This window comes from Canis lupus, chromosome 11, assembly GCF_011100685.1.
Source record: "Canis lupus familiaris isolate Mischka breed German Shepherd chromosome 11, alternate assembly UU_Cfam_GSD_1.0, whole genome shotgun sequence".
Classification (NCBI taxonomy): Eukaryota; Metazoa; Chordata; class Mammalia; order Carnivora; family Canidae; genus Canis; species Canis lupus.
In genome coordinates, this window is record NC_049232.1 from 5,509,648 (window position 1) to 5,517,086 (window position 7,439).

Sequence of the window (7,439 nt, forward strand, 5' to 3'; positions counted from 1 at the left end):
GGGGCACCTGGGTGACTCAGCAGTTGAGTGCCTTCGGCCAAGTCATGATCCCCAGGTCCTGGCATCAAGTTTAGCATCAGGCTCCCCACAGGGAGCCTGCTTCTCCCTCTGCCTTTGTCTCTGCCTCTCTCTGTGTCTCTCATGAATAAATAAATACAATCTTAAAAAAAAAAAAAAAGAATTTTTCCCCAAAGGAAGAAAAGTAGGCTGCAGGTAATGAACAGTGCTATTTGTGAAACTGGTAAATATAAGTCCGTTGGAGCACAAGTAAAATGAGAAAATGATTCACTCATATGGGAGAAGCGTTAAAATCCGGGGTGAGCCATCCTCTTAGGTGTGTAATGACCAGAAATTCAAGAGGTAAGAGAGAGGAGGGAAAACATCCCAAGGTGTGTGGAGCTCCATCAAGCCGGCATGCATGCTATATTCGTCTTCTGGGCCTACTCCAGTGGTTTACCATAAACTTGGCTTCAAATGACAGCAGTTGCAGCAGGCAAAGTCCAAAAGCCAAGTGTCAACAGGATCAGCTCCTTCGGAAGATCTGAGGAAGAATCTGTCTCCGCACCTCTCCCAACTACTGGTGGCTGCCACCAGCCCTTGGCATTCTGTAACCTGTGGCTACAACCCTCTGATCTCTGCTCCCATCTTCACATGGCCTCCCTGCAGTGTGGTTCTGTCCTCACGTGGCCGTCTCCCTACTAGTCTCTTAAAAGGAAACACTCTTCATTGGATTTAGAGCCCATCCTAATCCAGGATGACCTCATCTTGAAATCCTTGCCCTATAAATATATCTGCAAGGACCCTATTCCAAATAAGGTCACATTCTGAGGTTCTGGGTGTACATATGTTTTGGGACTACAATTCAACCTGGTATACATGTTAAAAAATGTAAAAGTAGTCACTAACAACGTTTTTTTGTTTGTTTTTTTGTCTTAAGAATTCTAAACAAATGGAGAGAATAAGAAATAAAGAGAACAATCTCCCTGAAGGTAGGAAAGGAAGTAATATGGTAGAAATCCAAACGAATTAGAAATTACTTTAAATGTAAATAATTTAAAATGCAATTGTTAAAAGACGGAGTCAGATTAGAAAAATGAAACAAACCCAAATCAACATATACCATTGCTGATGAAAACATTTACAGACTTGAGTAATATCCTATTTACCATCTTTCTCAGGGCCATAGCTCAGACAAAAATACCACATTCTTACTGGATTAATGTCCTGAAATCATTTTCACTTGTGTCAACATTAAAAACAGATGATAAGGCCACCTGGGTGGCATAGTTGTTTAAGCATCTGACTCGGTTTTGGCTCAGGTCGTGATCTCAGGCTCCTGAGATGAAACCCCATGTCGGGCTCTGCACTCAGCATGGAGTCTGCTTGAGATTCCCTCTCCCTCCCCCTCTACCTCTCCCTCTGCAAGCTCTCTTCCCCCTTTCTCAAATAAATAATAGACCTTTAAAAAACAAAGACTATAAACAGAGGCTAGAGTACAGAAAAAAAGGAAAAACATTGCTTTCAAACCAAATTTCCCCCATTCTAATGGTAGCAAAGAAGTTAATTAAGTTAAATTTTCTGGATAAGTTTCAAGGTTTTTTTAAAAGTAGTTTTAGATGACTTAAAAGATTAACAGAAGGTTAAAGCAGTGAGATATATTTCTTGATCCATCCCTCACTCATCTTTATTCTTCTTTCAATTTTATATCTTCGTTTAAAAAAAAATTCTCTGAAATTCCAGACTTCAGAGAACAGATCTTGTTATGAAACCTGGTAGACTGACTGATTTTCAATCGTGGTGAGCACACATTCTGAATGCACAGTATGGGCCAGATTTAACGAGTTCAGAATACAAAAAAGGTCACTTGCCTGCATGCGCACACACATATTCAAAGGATAGCTCCTTCAATTTTCTGTAAGAAAAAGTACATATTTCAAATAAGATATAAAGTACAAATTTTAACACAATAATGGTGTCAAAAAGATGAAGAAAATTCAGCCAATGGACTATGTACGTTCTAAACCTCATTTTGATAAAAAGATGAAATAGCCAGTCCTGGTGAGGGGAAAAGGTATACAATGTTATATTTTTTAAAAGATCTTATTTATTTGAGAATGAGAGAGAAAACACAAGAGGTAGGAGGGTCAAAGGGAGAAGCAGCCAACCTGCTGAGCGGGGAGCCCGTTGTGGGCCTCGAACCCAAGACCCCGGAATCATGACCTGAGCCGAAGGCAGACATTTAACCTACTGAGCCACCCTGGTGCCCTTGTACAGTGTAATATACAAGAGATTTTAATTTAAGATTGATCTCAATTTTTATTAAACCTAAAAGTCAGAAAAACTCTCTGCCCCTCCAGAACAGCTAAAAAGTGGCTTTGTTTGCCTTTCCCAAAATACTGCTCACTCTTCAAATGGCAGGGTTGTAAGGTTCGTATTTGTAAGGTTTATACCCCTGGCTCACTGTATAGTGCCTGATGGTCAACGCATTTACTGAACGTGTGAATTCATGTGATAAATTGCCCCCAGATTTATTTTCCTTCTGCCATAAAGCCTCTTTTAACTTTTCAGAACACTGGCAGGCTGGAGTTGCTTAAGCTCTTGAGAGTCAGACCTAACTGTGTCCCTTCAAGTCATGGTGTCTACGAAGTATGCATAGCTGGAGTCTAAAGAAAAGCCAGTTCAGTCAATACAGAGCACTACGTGTTACAAGAGTTGCCAGCAACCCTCTTATTTTGGCTTTCAGCACAAATTGATTAAGGTGTGTGAACATGTGATCATGGAGAATACCATCTTAATGCAATGAAAAGCTAATGAAGGACTCTTCCATAACCTTGCCCCTCACCGACTCGTAACAGACCTCGAATCTTACATCCTTTTTAAGGCCGATTCAAATGGTGAGAAGATCAATTTCGGAACTTGTGATTCTATTTCGGTAATTGCAACTTCTAATTTTAACGTGAAAAAGCTAGAAAATCAGCAAAAGCAGTGAAAAAGATAACTAGAGTCCGATCTGCTGAACCATCAGCTGAGACAGGGAGAGGAGAACAGTGTTAGTTGGCAACAGGTTAAATGTTTATATTTCTACGTGAGCATTTTATACATGATGTCTCTTAGACATTTCCTTGTTTTTGAGGGTGAGCCACAGCTTGCAGTCAGAATCTTCCACCACACTCAAGTTTTGTTGAGCACAAATGGTCTTGCCTTAAGTAACCTTGGAAAATGATCATTTGGATTATTATAAGGCTGAGGATAAAAAGAAATTTAAAAAGAAGTGTATATAAGCCCTGTATTCTGCTAGGTCAATTTCTTGCATGACTACTGGGTTAGCATTTCTGAAACTACTTTAGATGGACACCAGGGTTGAAAAAAATAGGCAAATAAATGATAGATAATAGGAGTCAGGTTTCTTACAGACAGAGAAAGAAGTTGCAAATAAAGCCAAGGGAGAAAGCCAGAAAGAATCCCAGGGGGCTGGATGAAGTGGATAAAGAGTTGGAGGCAGAAGCATGAACTCAGGTTTATTTTCAGCACAACAGAGAAGTAACTGTAGGTATGTGTATGTCCTGTGTCAATATACATTCAACCAGTGCATCCGACCATCAAGCCTTGCATTCTGAGTATCATTCCCCAATAAAAGGGAACAAGGCTCCTTGGAGAAATACAAGATGAACCTGGAATATTTTGTGGTGTCAGGAAGTAAGGAAGCCTCAAGAGAGAAAAAAAGTTAAAATGATGTGGCTCCCAATGGTGAAAACTAGAATGATCTGAGTGATGAAACATTACTTTACAGTATTTGATTGTAACACACAAAAATACATATCCATAAGCCTATGCTGAAAAATGACCGATGAGGGAGAAGGGGCAAATCTCCCTTCTATTAAGAATTCCAAATAATAGCAGCGCCTGGGTGGTTCAGCCAGTTGGGCATCTAACTCTTGATCTCAGCTCAGGTCTTGATCTCAGGGTCGTGAGTTCAAGCCTCGTGTTGGGCTCCATACTGGGTGTGGAGGCTACTTGAAAAAAAAAAAAAAAAGAATTTCAAATAATATATGCAGATACCCCCTCTAGGAAGAGGAGCTTAATTTCCCTTCTCCATGAGCAAGACTTGGGCTTAGTGACTTACTTCCAACAAATAGAATATGGAATGGAAAAATGGTAAGTCTCCAACAGTGAAAGAAACCTGGCAGACACCATCGTAACCAAATGTTCAAGGTTAATATCACCAGTGGTAAGTCACATTGGCATCAGGTACCCCCGATGAGCGTAGTGAGAACAGTGTACCACTTCTGGTATTCTTCCCTAGAAAATCACAATCCAAATACTCACGATTCAACTATATATCAAATCTCTGAGAGGGCGTGGGGAACATCACTAATGTTCTCTTAACTCTCCAGGATAAACGGGTCACACTCATTTAAATTCATTCTTGACCTAATTCTATTTTCAGCATCTCCTGAATTTTAGCTACCTCCCACTATTTTAAGAATGTGCTTGTCTTGAAAGAATTGAAGATTTAAAACAGAACAAAAGACAGAAAACATACGTTAGCATTAACTGCGTATAACTGGGAGGCAAAGTTGGTGGTCTTCTTTTTGCTGATTTCCCAAAGTCTTCAATAGTAAACGGATATAAAAATCGTCATTTGGCATAGTACCTGGTACAGCAAGAAATTCATTATCAGTTCCACTGAACTGGTATGACAGGTACTGGTAAAGACTCAAGGTGGGGATGGTTCCCAGAACTGTGCCCCAGCTTCCAGCCATAAAGGACAGACCCCTGGGGGTGGGAAAGGTGCCATCAGGACTCTGGGGACCAGAGCTGATGATGCTCACAAAGTACAGCAACAAGGGAATCTCTGCCTTCCCTCCATCAGACCATCCCTGCAAATGGGTGGGGACCATCCATGGTAGCAGCTCTCCCTGGGGGTTCCCAGTGGCTGCTGTCACAGTGCGTCAGTGGGGAAAGCCCCCAGGCCCTGCAACCCCAGCCACAGGGACACCACGGTCCCTGGACATCCTGAGAAGAGGGGCCTGCCCTGTGTTAATGTCAAGGACCATCCAGCTCTCCAAGCAGAGCCCACTGGGAGGACCCAACACTGGCAGCCCTTTTGAATATAGGCTGCTAAACTCTAGAAACACAACCTTGAAGTAGCCGCAAGAAACAACTTCAGTGCAGGTGTCCCTGTAAGAGTCCTGACCCTGGCTGTCCAGCCTCACTCTATGTGCTGTCTTTTATTTTTCCCTAGATGGTCTGCACAGGACTCTTGTGACTTCAAGCTATGGTATAATTTTTCTTCTTGGCTTTTTAGTAATCTCCAGTTGAGCCCTTATAACGAATATATTGAATAAGCACATTTTTAAAAACAGAGAATCAAGGTGTCTGCTAAGTTTAATTTTTTAAAAAGATTTACTTGAGTGAGAGGAGCACATGTGTGGGGGAGGGGCAGAGGCAGAGAGAGGCGAATCTCCAGCAGGGTCCACACTCATGGCAGAGCCGGACAGGGGGCCCGATCTCAAGATCTGAGATCAAGACCTGAGCCCAAATCAAGAGTCCGACGCTTAAACGACCGTACCACCCAGGCACCCCCATGGTGCCTGCTAAGTTTTAGAACTAAGTATCATCACAAATGATATTATCATCTACAAAGACATTCAATGATAAGGATGAAAAGATTTTTAAAAATATCACTCCAAGGATCAACTAGTCCTGGTTATCTGTTCTGTGAACAAGGGAAATCTGCCAGTAACAAAGTTATATTTGGTCTTTCCAAAAAGTAAAAGAGTAAATTAAAAGGTAAGGCTCAAATAGGTCTAAAAGAACCAAGTAGACCTCACATAACAAGAGACTAATTACTGGGAAGTTTTGTATATTTTAATTTTTCTGTAATAGACACATTGTTTTTCCACTTTTGTTTTTAGTAATAATGTCAAATTCTTTAAAGCACTCTACTCCCCGACTCACACCGAAGTATACAGTTGGTTCATAAGTACCTAGGATGTTTCAGGAGAACTACTACTCCTTGAATCCTTCTTCAATATGAATGTGCATCTTAAATGTATCCTTTTTAAGTTTAAATTTTCAATTTCTTAAGGACAGGGAACTGGATTCACTTTTGCAATCAGACAAATATTAGATTAGGAAAATAAAATTTAGATTTCTATTAAGCTAAGTTAATTTTAGGAGAGCCAATCTTATTTAAAAATACCTTTATAATAAAATGTAACAGGGTGGCACCCAGAAACCAATTATTTTACAACTCTCATGACCCCAAATTACTTAAGGAAACATTCTGGAGGGTATTGTGCCAAGTGAAGTAAGTCAGAGGAAGACGAATACCGCATGACTTCAACTCTACGTGAAATCTAAACAAAACACACAGATTCTTAAATGCAGAGAACATACTGGTAGTTGCTAGAGGCAAGGAGGGTGGGGGTTGGGCAAAATAGATAAGAAGGAAAAAAAGAACAGTCTGATAGTACAGACATGGAAAAAATAAAAATTAAAAAGTATGTTGAAGAAACAGTGTCCTTAGGACTTAAGGCTTTTTCTTGTTCGAAATCTTTAAAAATAGAACTTTCTTATCCTTATAAATTTGGAAGATTTCCTCTTAACTACTGGTGGTGGTGGTGGTGGTGGTGGTCAGGGGACATTGAACCAAGGATAAGCAAGACTAAGGTTGAAAAGGGTCCTGTTGGAAAGACAAGTCTGTACTTGTTACTGGCAAGGCAGGTTAATGATTCAAGTAGGGAGAGCCTATACAATTGGTTATTTCAATTTATGTTTAGAGTCTAGAAATTACAGCCAGAGTATTTTCTGGACCTACCAAAAAAACCTACATACAAGAAAAAAACAAAGACTACCCAGATGTTATGATTAAGAAGTGATGGAAATAAATCATGACACCTGCCTTCATAGTAATATAATTATTGACACACTTCTGATACCTAATACCAAACTGGTTAAAATACAAGACTTACAAGCAGCCCCTCTCCTGGTTAAAATACAAGACTTACAAGCAGCCGTCTCCTATGCACTGAATAAGTCTTTCTGTATCTTAGTTTCTGTGGTCCTCACTAGAAAAGAAATTAGAACTGTAGAAAAACCATCTTTGTTTTTAAAATACAAGTATGAACAATGTTCTAACAGTTCTGACCTTAAATTACCAAGTGGGCATTTTTTGAAACAGGAGCACACTATCAAAGTATTAAGATATTATCAATCAAGTATTAAGAGTTAATACAAGGAGTGCCCGGGTGGCTCAGTCAGTTGAGTGTTGGTTTCAGCTCAGATCATGATCTCAGAGTTGAGGGATTGAGCCTGGGGGTATAGAGAGCTCTGCACTCAGTGGGGAATCTGCTTGAGATTCTTTCCCTCTGCAACCCCCCCACCCGGTATCTTTCTAACAAAATCTTAAAAGAGTTAATACAAATACACTTGTA